The sequence below is a fragment of the Microcebus murinus genome, chromosome 7, assembly GCF_040939455.1.
Source record: "Microcebus murinus isolate Inina chromosome 7, M.murinus_Inina_mat1.0, whole genome shotgun sequence".
NCBI lineage: Eukaryota > Metazoa > Chordata > Mammalia > Primates > Cheirogaleidae > Microcebus > Microcebus murinus.
Window position 1 is genome coordinate 108,564,964 of NC_134110.1, and position 13,523 is coordinate 108,578,486.

Genomic DNA, 13,523 nt, shown 5'->3' on the forward strand with positions numbered 1-13,523 from the left:
CAGTGGGTGTGTGGACACAGCCAGATCCACACAGCGCCCTGCCTGAACGTATTCCTTTGGTGTGTGGAAACAGCCAGATCCACACAGCGCCCTCCGTGCCCGTCTCCCGTGAGTGTGTGTACACGGCAATATCCACACTGCGCCCAGCCTGCCCGTCTCCCGTGCGTGAGTGGACACAGCCACATCCACACAGCGCCCTGCCTGCCCATCTACTGTGGGTCAGTGGAAACAGCCAGATCCACACGGCGCCCTGCCTGACCATCTCCCATGGTTGTGTGGACACAGGAAGTTCCACACAACGCACTACCTGCCCCTCTTCGGTGGGTTTGTGGACACAGCAAGTTCCACACTGCACCCTGCCTGCCCGTCTCCCGTGGGGGAGTTGACACAGCCACATCCACACTGCACTGGGCCATCCCGTCTACCGTGGGTGTGTGGACACGGTAACATCCACACTGCGCCCTGCCTCCCCGTCTCCCGTGGGTGTGTGGACACGGCAAGATCGACACTGCGCCCTGCCTCCCTGTCTCCCGTGGGTGAGTGGACACAGCCATTTCCACAAAGCGCCCTGCCTGACCATATCCCATGGGTGAGTGGACACACCCAGATCCACACAGCGCCCTGCCTTCCCGTCTCCGGTGGGTGTGGGGACAAAGCCAGATCCACACAGAGCTCTGCCTGCCCATCACCCATGGGTGAGTGGACACAGTCAGATCCACACTGCGCCCTGCCTGCCCGTCTCCCGTGGTTGAGTGGAAACAGCAGTATCCACACTGCGCGCTGCCTGCCCATCTCCCGTGGGTGAGTGGAAAGAGCCGGATACACACGGCGCCCAGCCGGCCCATCTCCCATTGGTGAGTGGACACAGCCACATCCACAGAGCACCTTTCCTGTCATCTCCCATGGGTGTGTGGACACAGCCAGTTCCACACAGTGCCCTAACTGCCCGTCTCCGATGGGTGTGTGGACACAGCAAGTTCCACACTGCGCCCTGCCTGCCCGTCTCCCGTGGGTGTGTGGACACAGCCAGTTCCACACTGCGCCCTGTCTGCCCGACACCCCTGGGTGAGTGGAACCAGCCAGTTCAACACTGGGCCCTGCCTGCCCATCACCCAAGGGTGTGTGGACACGGCAAGATCCACACTGTGCCCTACCTGCCCGTCTCCCGTGGTTGAGTGGACACAGCCAGTTCCACACTGTGCCCTGCCTGCCCGTCTCCCGTGGTTGAGTAGACACAGCCAGATCCACACAGCACTGCGCTCTGCCAGCCCGTCTCCCGTGGGTGAGTGGACACAGCCAGATCCACACAGCGCCCTGCCTGCCCGTCTCTCATGAGTGTGTCGACACAACCAGATCCACCCGGCGCCCAGCCTGCACGTCTCCCGTGGGTGTGTGGACACAGCCAGTTCCACACAGCGCCCTGCCTGCCCGTCTCCCTTGGGTTAGTGGACACAGCCACATCCACACAGTGACCTGCCTGCCTGTCTACCGTGGGTGAGTGGACACAGCCAGGTCCACACAGCGCCCTGCCTGACCATATCCCATGGGTGTGTTGACACAGCCAGATCCACACTGCACCCTGCCTGCCCGTCTCCCATGGGTGTGTGGACACAGCCAGAACCACAGTGCACTCGCCTGCCCATCTCCCGTGGGTGTGTGCACACAGTGAGTTCCACACAGAACCCTGCCTGGCAGTCTCCCATGGGTGTGTGCACACAGCCAGATCCACACGACGCCCAGCCTGCCCATCTCCCATGGGTGTGTGGACACAGTCAGATCCACTCGGCGCCCAGCCTGCCCGTCTCCAGGGAGTGAGTGGACACAGCCTGATCCGCACTGCGCCCTGCCTGCCCGTCTACTGTGGGTGTGTGGTCACAGCCAGTTGCACACAGAGCCCTGCCTGCCCGCCTCCGGTGCGTGTGTGGACACAGCCAGTGCCACACTGCGCCCTGCCTGCCCATCACCCATGGGTGAGTGGACACAGCCACATCCACACTGCGCCCTGCCAGTCCGTCTCTCGTGGGTGAGTGGACACAGCCAGTTCCACACTGTGCCCTGCCTGCCAGTCTCCCGTGGGTGAGTGGACACAGCCAATTCCACACTGCGGCCTGCCTGCCCGTCTCCGGTGGGTGTGTGGACACAGCAAGTTCCACACAGCGCCCTTCCTGCCCGTCTCCCGTGGGTGTGTGGAAACAGCCAGATCCACACAGCACCGTGCCTGACCATATCCCATGGGAGTGTGGAAACAGCCAGATCCACGCAGCGCCCTGCCTGCCCGTCTCCCGTGGGTGAGTAGACACTGCCATTTCCACACTGCGCCCTGCGTGCCCATCTTCCATGGGTGAGTGAAGACAGGCACATCCACACAGAGTCCTGCCTGCCCATCTCTGATGGTGGTTGTGGACACTGCCAGTTCCAAACTGTGCCCTGCCTGCCCGTCACAGATGTGTGAGTGGACACAGCGAGATTCACACGGCGCCCAGCCTGCCTGTCTCCCGTGAGTGAGTGGACACAGCCAGATCCACACCGCTCCAAGCCTGCCCATCTCCCATGGGTGTGTGGACACGGCCACATCCACACTACGCCCTGCCTGCCAGTCTCCCGTGGGTGTGTGGATTCGGCAAGATCCACACTGCGCCCTGCCTGCCCGTCTCCCTTGTGTGAGTGGGCACAGCCAGATCCACACTGCGCCCTGCCTGCCCGTGTCCCATGGGTGAGTGGACACAGCCAGATCCACACAGCGCCCTGCCTGCCCATCTCCAATGAGTGTGTCGACACAACCAGACCCACATGGTGCCCAGCCTGCCCGAATCCCGTGGGTGAGTGGACACAGCCACATCCGCACAGCACCCTTTCTGAACATCTCCCATGGATGTGTGGACACAGCATGTTCCACACAGCGCCCTGCCTGCCCATCTGCCGTGGGTGAGTGGACAGAGCCAGATCCACATAGCGCCCTCCCTGCCCGTCTCCCGTGAGTGTGTGTACACGGCAACATCCACACGGCGCCCAGCCTGCCCGTCTCCCGTGCGTGAGTGGACACAGCCACATCCACACAGCTCCCTGCCTGCCCGTCTACCATGGGTCAGTGGAAACAGCCAGATCTACACTGCGCCCTGCCTGCCCGTCTCCCGTGGGTGAGTGGACACAGCCACATCCACACTGCACCCTGCCATCCCGTCTCCCGTGGGTGTGTGGACATGGCAAGATCCACACTGCGCCCTGCCTCCCCATCTCCCGTGGGTGTGTGGACACGGCAAGATCGACACTGCGCCCTGCCTCCCTGTCTCCTGTGGGTGAGTGGACACAGCCAGTTCCACACAGCGCCCTGCCTGACCGTATCCCATGGGTAAGTGGACACACCCAGATCCACACAGCGCCCTGCCTTCCCGTCTCCGGTGGGTGTGGGGACAAAGCCAGATCCACACAGAGCTCTGCCTGCCCATCACCCATGGGTGAGTGGACACAGTCAGATCCACACTGCGCCCTGCCTGCCCGTCTCCCGTGGTTGAGTGGAAACAGCAGGATCCACACTGCGTGCTGCCTGCCCATCTCCCGTGGGTGAGTGGACAGAGCCAGGTACACACAGCGCCCAGCCTGCCCGTCTCCCATTGGTGAGTGGACACAGCCACATCCACAAAGCACCTTGCCTGACCATCTCCCATGGGTGTGTGGACACAGCCAGTTCCACACAGCGCCCTACCTGCCCGTCTCCGGTGGGTGTGTGGACACAGCAAGTTCCACACTGCGCTCTGCCTGCCCGTCTCCCGTGGGTGAGTGGACACAGCCACATCCACACTGCGCCCTGCCTCCCGTTTACCGTGGGTGTGTGGACACACCAGTTCCACACTGCGCCCTGTCTGCCCGACACCCCTGGGTGAGTGGAACCAGCCAGTTCAACACTAGGCCCTGCCTGCCCGTCTCCCATGAGTGTGTGGACACGGCAAGATCCACACTGTGCCCTACCTGCCCGTCTCCTGTGGTTGAGTGGACACAGCCAGTTCCACACTGCGCCCTGCCTGCCCGTCTCCCGTGGGTGAGTAGACACAGCCAGATCCAACAGCGCCCTGCCTGCCCATCTCCCGTGGGTGAGTAGACACAGCCAGATCCACACAGCGCCGCGCCCTGCCTGCCCGTCTCCCGTGGGTTAGTGGATATAGCCAGATCCACACAGTGCCCTGCCTGCACGTCTCCCATGGGTGTGTGGACATAGCCAGATACACACAGCGCCCTGCCTGCCCGTCTCCCGTGGGTGAGTGGACACAGCCAGATCCACCCTGCACCCTGCCTGCCCGTCTCCCATGGGTGAGTGGACACAGCCAGATACACACAGCGCCCTGCCTGCCTGTCTCCCGTGGGTGACTGGACACAGCCAGATCCACACTGCACCCTGCCTGCCCGTCTCCCATGGGTGTGTGGACACAGCGAGTTCCACACAGAACCCTGCCTGGCAGTCTCCCATGGGTGTGTGCACACAGCCGGATCCACACGACGCCCAGCCTGCCCGTCTCCCATGGGTGTGTGGACACAGTCAGATGCACATGGCACCCAGCCTCCCCGTCTCCAGTGAGTGAGTGGACACAGCCAGATCTACACTGCGCCCTGCCTGCCCGTCTACTGTGGGTGTGTGGTCACAGCCAGTTGCACACAGAGCCCTGCCTGCCCGTCTCCGGTGCGTGTGTGGACACAGCCAGTTCCACACTGCGCCCTGCCTGACCGTATCCCATGGGTGTGTGGAAACAGCCAGATCCACTGCCAGTTCCAAACTGCGCCCTGCCTTCCCGTCACAGATGTTTGAATGGACACAGCGAGATCCACACTGCGCGCTGCCTGCCCATCTCCCGTGGGTGAGTGGACACAGCCACATCCACACTGTGCCCTGCCTGCCAGTCTCCCATGGGTGTGTGGATACGGCAAGATCCACACTGCCCCCTTCCTGCCCGTCTCCCGTGCGTGAGTGGGCACAGCCACATCTATACTGCGCCCTGCCTGCCCGTCTCCGGTGGGTGTGTGGACACAGCACGTTCCATACTGCGCCCTGTCTGCCCGTCACCCATGGGTGAGTGGACATAGCCAGTTCCACACTGCGCCCTGCCAGTCTGTCTCGTGGGTGAGTGGACACAGCCAGTTCCACACAGCGCCCTGCCTTCCCGTCTCCGGTTGGTGAGTGGACACAGCCACATCCACACTGCGCCCTGCCTACCCATCTCCCGTGGTGTGTGTACACAGCCAAGTCCACACGGCGCCCAGCGTGCCTGTCTCCCGTGGGTGTGTGGACACAGTCACAACCACACTGCGCCCTGCCTGCCCGTCTCCCGTGGGTGTGTGGACACGGCAAGATCCACACTGTGCCCTGCCTCCACGTTTACCGTGGGTGAGTGGACACAGCCTTTTACACACTGCACCCTACCTGCCCGTCTCCCGTGGGTGAGTGGAGACAGCCACATCCAAACAGCGCCTGCCTGCCTGTCTACTGTGGGTGAGTGGACACCGCCAGATCCACACGGCACCCAGCCTGCCTGTCTCCCGTGGGTGAGTGGACACAGCCACATCCACACTGCTCCCTGCCTGACCGTCTCCCATGGGTCTGTGGACACAGCCAGTTCCACAAAGCGCCCTACCTGACGTCTCCGGTGGGTGTGTGGACACAGCAAGTTCCACACTGCACCCTGCCTCCCAGTTCCCGTGGGAGAGGGGACACAGCCACATTCACACTGCGCCCTGCCTGTACGTCTCCCGTGGGTGAGTGGACACAGCCAGTTCCACACAGAGCCCTTCCTGCCCGTCTCCCTTGGGTGAGTGGACACAGCCACTTCTACACTCTGCCCTGCCTGCCCGTCTCCTGTAGGTGAGTGGACACAGCCACATCCACATGCGACCTTCCTGTACGTCTCCAGTGGATGAGAGGACACAGACAGTTCCACACTACGACCTGCTTGCCCGTCTGACTTGGGTGTGTGAACACGGCAAGATCCACACTGCGCCCTGCCTGCCCGTCTCCCGTGGATGAGTGGACACAGCCTGTTATACACTGTGCCCTACCTGCCCGTCTCCCTTGGGTGAGTGGACACAGCCACATTCACACTGCGCCCTGCCTGCCCATCTGCCGTGAGTGAGTGGACACAGCCAGATACACACAGCGCCCTGCCTGCCCGTCTCCCGTGGGTGAGTGGACACAGCCCTGCCCGCCCCGCCCCGCCTGTCACCCCCGTCCCTCGGAGCCCGCCGGACCCGGCCGGTGAACTCAACAGGCCCGGCCCGGCGCGGGTCAGCGCCGGCGCGGGGCCTGGGGCGGGAGGAGGCGGCGGGGAAGCGCAGAGAGGCTCGGCTTCTTGAGCGGGGCAGGGGCGCCCTCCGCCGTCTAGGGCCACACCACCCTGAACGCGCCCGATCTCGTCTGGTCTCGGAAGCTAAGCAGGGTCGGGCCTGGTTAGTACTTGGATGGGAGAACGCCTGGGAATACCGGGTGCCGTAGGCTTCTTCTTTTTTTTTTTTTTTGTTTTGCCTCTTGTTCTGTCCCCTTTCTGGGAGCGAGGCGGCGGCCCGGGGTGGGGGTCACCCCCACCCTCAGCGCCTGCCGCGGTGCCTGGCGCCCCAGCCCGCACCGTGGGGCCTCCTCTTGTCCCAAGCCGCGACACCGCCGTCACGCGGCAGCATGCGTGGCTTCTGGACTGTCAGGTCTCAGACCAAAGGTCTGCTCTGTGGGAACCGACACGCTGGAGGAAACCTTGAGAGTCTGAGAGGGGAGGGAGTTCCAGAAGAAGGCCAGGATGTCATTTTGAGGGAGTATGTGACCAGAACTCGTCCCGTTGCTTTTGGGGTTCTATGGGCTACACGTAGGAATCTTTGGTGGTGGCACCTGATGTTGGGGGATCCGGAGTCACACCCAGACCTGCTCCACAGGCCTCCTTTTACTTTTCTCTTCGGATTCATTATTTTTAAAAAGTGTCTCTTATCTCTATGATTGCATTTTCTTTTCTCTCTCTTTTCAAGCAGATGATGGGAGTCCAAGTATTAAGGTGACATGTGTTGCCCGTGCCCCCCTCCCCCCTGTGTTCTTATTCATTTACCTCTGATGTCGTTGCAGCGTATTGTGGGGGCACCAATGTTAAGGTCGGGTACGTTGCCCTCTCCCAGCCTCCCCCCTCGGGTCAGAGCCTCAAGTGCGCCCATCCCCCAGTCGGTGCGCACCCACCCCATTCCTAATGGAGGTGTATGCCCATCCCCTCCCCCCACCCGCCCGACACCCACCCGATGAAGGTGATTCCTCTGTGTCCACTTAGGTGTCCATCGGTTCGTACCCATTTGCTGGTGAGCGCGAGCACGTGGTGCTCGTGTGTCCATTCTTGGGCTACCTGGCTTACTGGAACGGGTTCCAGCTCTGGCCAGGAGAACCACGAGAGGTGCCCTCTCACCGCTGCTCCTCCTAGCTGAATAGCACTCCGTGGTGTCCACGCGCCACATTTCATTTACGCACTCGTGGGTCGATGGGCACTCGGGTCGCTTCCAGGTCTTTGCGATTGTGACTTGTGCCCTGACTCTAACCCTAACCCTTACCCAGCCCGTCTCCTCCTCGGCCCCTGCCTGACTGACTCCTTCCCGCCCGGCCTGTCACCTGTCACCGTCCTCTGCCCCTGCCTGACACGCTCCTCCCCGCCCGGGCCGTCACCGTCCTCGGCCCCTGCCTGACGGGGCTCCTCCGTCGCCTGGGCCTTCCAAGGGCTTGGTGTGGACGCTGGTTCCAGGACGCCCTCCCAGGAACCCGGTAGCAGGGCGGCCGCAGCGTCTCGCGCCACCCAACCGTCCGCCGGCCGGCGGCCGTCGCTAAGTGGCCTGCGGGGGACGTGCCCCCACTGTGGGGCGGGCGCCCAGCCTGGTGTCTTCTCTGAGGCCCCGTGGCTGCTTTTCCCCCCCGCAAGGGGAGAGCCGCGGAGGTGGGGACCGCCTCCTCGTGGGGACGTACACCCAGCTCTCCACGTCCGATTCCGGGGCTCTCTGTCCTGCCAGAAGGCCCAGCTGGCCTGCGGGTCCTTAGAGTGGCAAAAACATCCGAAAACTGAGATTGAGGGTCCGGTGGTTGTCTGCACTTTTGTGCTGGGCACCCCAGGGAGGCCCGGGGGCTGGCTGGACAACGCGGTCTGCTGGGCAGGGGGGGGGTTTGGAGGAGCAACTGATGCCCTTTGCACTTTGGGTAGCAAGTGTCTGAGGTGTCTCTGAGCCCTGCGCCATGTCGGGGGGGGTGGGAGGTCCGGGGGGTGGAGGAGCAGGAGGAGGAGGAGGAGGAGGTGGGAATGGCCGTGGCCTGCAGTCGTGTTCCCGGGGTGGCTTCTTCCACAGGCTGCTTGGCCTGGGCTCCCTGCACCTGGGCCTTTGGAGGACTGGCCCTGTGCTTGCCAACGCTTCCCCTGCAGGGACCCAGAGCTGGGAGGTTGCACCTCTCAGCCCTGGGTCGGGCAGAGCCCCAGCGGGCCATGCCCACAACCTCTCTCAGCACGGGTCCCCCAGAAGGCTCCTTTGGGACCAGGATTCTCTTGCGGGTGACTCTTTAAGGTCTGGCCCCTGGATGGAGGGGCACCAGGACTAGAGGAGCAGGAAGGGGAAGGGGGTGGCCATGCGAGGGGACACTTTCAGGCCAAGTCCCAGCTTCAGCCTGATCCTCCTGGGAACCCCGGGGTGTACGTCACACCTCCTGGTTGTCCCGCTCTGAGACAAGGGCTCTGAGACAAGGAGCCGGGCTGCGCATTCCCCCAGCAGCCAGTCGTGGGCTGAGGACACCTGGGGCGTTGGGAACTCCCTGGCTTCTCCTTGGCTTAACATCTGGAGCTGCTTGTGAATCGTGCCGCCACACACACCCGAGTGCAGGTGTCTTCTGCACAGACTGCGGGCCTCGCTCTTCTGAATGCCGCTAGCTCGCCACCCACCCACGGGTGAACCTGGTCAGGGTACTTTCTCTCGGGGGCAGACTCTGATCCTGGCGGGCTACTGGTGTTTCTGTTTGCTCGTTTCTTTCTTCCATTTCGGGAAAGGCTTCCTTACTGGGTGTGGAAATCTCCTATGCCTTTCCTCGCCTATTCTGTCAGCTTTAAAATTCTCTTTCAGTTGCCACCCTCACAGATGGATTAGAAAACTCTTTCCGGTGCACTCATTAGTCAAATGACCTCAATGAAGCTGGAATCCAATATCTAATGGCCGATTTTTAGCGAGTCCACACGCCAGGGTGGTCGGGGTCCAATGCAGCCCCGGCCAGGCCCAGGCCCCTTGGACCGGGCCACAGGAGGACACAGAGGAGGGTCCCGGCCCCCACGGTCGCGTTGCCGGCAGTTCTCCAAGGGCTTGGGCGTTTTCCAGAGGTAGGAGATGGAGGGGACTGATTTCTTCAGCGCCCCACAACCACGCCACCCCACCCATGGGACACATCCCTAGAGAGAGAGAGAGACGCCCCATACACTCGCTCCCCTCCCCCATGCGCTGTGCCCCAGCCCGGGCCCGGGGGAATAGGCGGCAGCCCACCCACAGGGTGGGGGGCGCAGCTGAAAGGGGTTGTCGGGGAGGGCGGCCCCTGCCTGGGGTCAAAGGGCGGGCGACCCGCGCGTGCGCAATCAGCGGCGGCGGCGGCCATGAGCTGGGGGTGGGGGGCGGGTAGGTGAAGGAGGCTGGAAGGTCTCCACCTTGGCGAGTCCAGCAGTGGAGGCGCATCTTGTGTGAGTGTGAGTGAGTGAGTGTGAGTGTGAGTGTGTGTGTGTGTGTGTGTGTGTGTGTGTGTATAGAGAGACAGCCTCCCACCCCGGCCCGCCGCTCCCTGCCCGCCCCGCCCCGCCCCGCCTGTCACCCCCATCCCTCGGAGCCCGCCGGACCCCGCCGGTGAACTCAACAGGCCCGGCCCGGCGCGGGGCCTGGGGCGGGAGGAGGCGGCGGGGAAGCGCAGAGAGGCTCGGCTTCTTGAGCGGGGCAGGGGCGCCCTCCGCCGTCCACGGCCACACCACCCCGAACGCGCCCGATCTCGTCTGATCTCGGAAGCTAAGCAGGGTCGGGCCTGGTTAGTACTTGGATGGGAGACCGCCTGGGAATACCGGGTGCCGTAGGCTTCTTCTTTTTTTTTTTTTTTGTTTTGCCTCTTGTTCTGTCCCCTTTCTGGGAGCGAGGCGGCGGCCCGGGGTGGGGGTCACCCCCACCCTCAGCGCCCGCCGCGGTGCCTGGCGCCCCAGCCCGCACCGTGGGGCCTCCTCTTGTCCCAAGCCGCGACACCGCCGTCACGCGGCAGCATGCTTGGCTTCTGGACTGTCAGGTCTCAGACCAAAGGTCTGCTCTGTGGGAACCGACACGCTGGAGGAAACCTTGAGAGTCTGAGAGGGGAGGGAGTTCCAGAAGAAGGCCAGGATGTCATTTTGAGGGAGTATGTGACCAGAACTCGTCCCGTTGCTTTTGGGGTTCTATAGGCTAAACATAGGAATCTTTGGTGGTGGCACCTGATGTTGGGGGATCCGGAGTCACACCCAGACCTGCTCCACAGGCCTCCTTTTACTTTTCTCTTCGGATTCATTATTTTTAAAAAGTGTCTCTTATCTCTATGATTGCATTTTCTTTTCTCTCTCTTTTCAAGCAGATGATGGGAGTCCAAGTATTAAGGTGACATGTGTTGCCCGTGCCCCCCTCCCCCCTGTGTTCTTATTCATTTACCTCTGATGTCGTTGCAGCGTATTGTGGGGGTACCAATGTTAAGGTCGGGTACGTTGCCCTCTCCCAGCCTCCCCCCTCGGGTCAGAGCCTCAAGTGCGCCCATCCCCCAGTCGGTGCGCACCCACCCCATTCCTAATGGAGGTGTATGCCCATCCCCTCCCCCCACCCGCCCGACACCCACCCGATGAAGGTGATTCCTCTGTGTCCACTTAGGTGTCCTTCGGTTTGTACCCATTTGCTGGTGAGCGCGAACACGTGGTGCTCGTGTGTCCATTCTTGGGCTACCTGGCTTACTGGAACGGGTTCCAGCTCTGGCCAGGAGAACCACGAGAGTTGCCCTCTCACCGCTGCTCCTCCTAGCTGAATAGGACTCCGTGGTGTCCACACGCCACATTTCATTTACGCACTCGTGGGTCGATGGGCACTCGGGTCGCTTCCAGTTCTTTGCGATTGTGACTTGTGCCCTGACTCTAACCCTAACCCTTACCCAGCCAGTCTCCTCCTCGGCCCCTGCCTGACTGACTCCTTCCCGCCCGGCCTGTCACCTGTCACCGTCCTCTGCCCCTGCCTGACACGCTCCTCCCCGCCCGGGCCGTCACCGTCCTCGGCCCCTGCCTGACGGGGCTCCTCCGTCGCCTGGGCCTTCCAAGGGCTTGGTGTGGACGCTGGTTCCAGGACGCCCTCCCAGGAACCTGGTAGCAGGGCGGCCGCAGCGTCTCGCGCCACCCAACCGTCCGCCGGCCGGCGGCCGTCGCTAAGTGGCCTGCGGGGGACGTGCCCCCACTGTGGGGCGGGCGCCCAGCCTGGTGTCTTCTCTGAGGCCCCGTGGCTGCTTTTCCCCCCCGCAAGGGGAGAGCCGCGGAGGTGGGGACCGCCTCCTCGTGGGGACGTACACCCAGCTCTCCACGTCCGATTCCGGGGCTCTCTGTCCTGCCAGAAGGCCCAGCTGGCCTGCGGGTCCTTAGAGTGGCAAAAACATCCGAAAACTGAGATTGAGGGTCCGGTGGTTGTCTGCACTTTTGTGCTGGGCACCCCAGGGAGGCCCGGGGGCTGGCTGGACAACGCGGTTTGCTGGGCAGGGGGGGTGGTTTGGAGGAGCAACTGATGCCCTTTGCACTTTGGGTAGCAAGTGTCTGAGGTGTCTCTGAGCCCTGCGCCATGTGGTGGGGGGTCGGAGGTCCAGGGGTTGGAGGAGCAGGAGGAGGAGGAGGAGGAGGTGGGAAGGGCCGTGGCCTGCAGTCGTGTTCCCGGGGTGGCTTCTTCCACAGGCTGCTTGGCCTGGGCTCCCTGCACCTGGGCCTTTGGAGGACTGGCCCTGTGCTTGCCAACGCTTCCCCTGCAGGGACCCAGAGCTGGGAGGTTGCACCTCTCAGCCCTGGGTCGGGCAGAGCCCCAGCGGGCCATGCCCACAACCTCTCTCAGCACGGGTCCCCCAGAAGGCTCCTTTGGGACCAGGATTCTCTTGCGGGTGACTCTTTAAGGTCTGGCCCCTGGATGGAGGGGCACCAGGACTAGAGGAGCAGGAAGGGGAAGGGGGTGGCCATGCGAGGGGACACTTTCAGGCCAAGTCCCAGCTTCAGCCTGATCCTCCTGGGAACCCCGGGGTGTACGTCACACCTCCTGGTTGTCCCGCTCTGAGACAAGGAGCCGGGCTTCGCATTCCCCCAGCAGCCAGTCGTGGGCTGAGGACACCTGGGGCGTTGGGAACTCCCTGGCTTCTCCTTGGCTTAACATCTGGAGCTGCTTGTGAATCGTGCCGCCACACACACCCGAGTGCAGGTGTCTTCTGCACAGACTGCGGGCCTCGCTCTTCTGAATGCCGCTAGCTCGCCACCCACCCACGGGTGAACCTGGTCAGGGTACTTTCTCTCGGGGGCAGACTCTGATCCTGGCGGGCTACCGGTGTTTCTGTTTGCTCGTTTCTTTCTTCCATTTCGGGAAAGGCTTCCTTACTGGGTGTGGAAATCTCCTATGCCTTTCCTCGCCTATTCTGTCAGCTTTAAAATTCTCTTTCAGTTGCCACGCTCACAGATGGATTAGGAAACTCTTTCCGGTGCACTCATTAGTGAAATGACCTCAATGAAGCTGGAATCCAATATCTAATCGCCGATTTTTAGCGAGTCCACACGCCAGGGTGGTCGGGGTCCAATGCAGCCCCGGCCAGGCCCAGGCCCCTTGGACCGGGCCACAGGAGGACACAGAGGAGGGTCCCGGCCCCCACGGTCGCGTTGCCGGCAGTTCTCCAAGGGCTTGGGCGTTTTCCAGAGGTAGGAGATGGAGGGGACTGATTTCTTCAGCGCCCCACAAACCACGCCACCCCACCCATGGGACACATCCCTAGAGAGAGAGAGAGAGACGCCCCATACACTCGCTCCCCACCCCCATGCGCTGTGCCCCAGCCCCGGCCCGGGGGAATAGGCGGCAGCCCACCCACAGGGTGGGGGGCGCAGCTGAAAGGGGTTGTCGGGGAGGGCGGCCCCTGCCTGGGGTCAAAGGGCGGGCGACCCGGCGCGTGCGCAATCGGCGGCGGCGGCGGAGGCGGCCAGGAGCTGGGGGTGGGGGGCGGGTAGGTGAAGGAGGCTGGAAGGTCTCCACCTTGGCGAGTCCAGCAGTGGAGGCGCATCTTGTGTGAGTGTGAGTGAGTGAGTGTGAGTGTGAGTGTGTGTGTGTGTGTGTGTGTGTGTGTGTATAGAGAGACAGCCCCCCACCCCGGCCCGCCGCTCCCTGCCCGCCCCGCCCCGCCCCGCCTGTCACCCCCGTCCCACGGAGCCCGCCGGACCCGGCCGGTGAACTCAACAGGCCCGGCCCGGCGCGGGTCAGCGCCGGCGCGGGGCCTGGGGCGGGAG

At 63.1% G+C, this 13,523-nt stretch overlaps 2 non-coding genes across 2 annotated transcripts; both read left to right on the plus strand.

Moving 5' to 3' along the window:
- The first annotated feature begins 6,359 nt into the window (after window positions 1-6,359).
- Window positions 6,360-6,478, plus strand: LOC142872148 (5S ribosomal RNA). Its single transcript, XR_012920389.1, has one exon. It is a non-coding gene; the product is annotated as a 5S ribosomal RNA (ribosomal RNA).
- Window positions 6,479-9,966: 3,488 nt separating this feature from the next.
- LOC142872047 (5S ribosomal RNA) lies at window positions 9,967-10,085 on the plus strand. Its single transcript, XR_012920292.1, has one exon. It is a non-coding gene; the product is annotated as a 5S ribosomal RNA (ribosomal RNA).
- The last annotated feature ends 3,438 nt before the right edge of the window (window positions 10,086-13,523 follow it).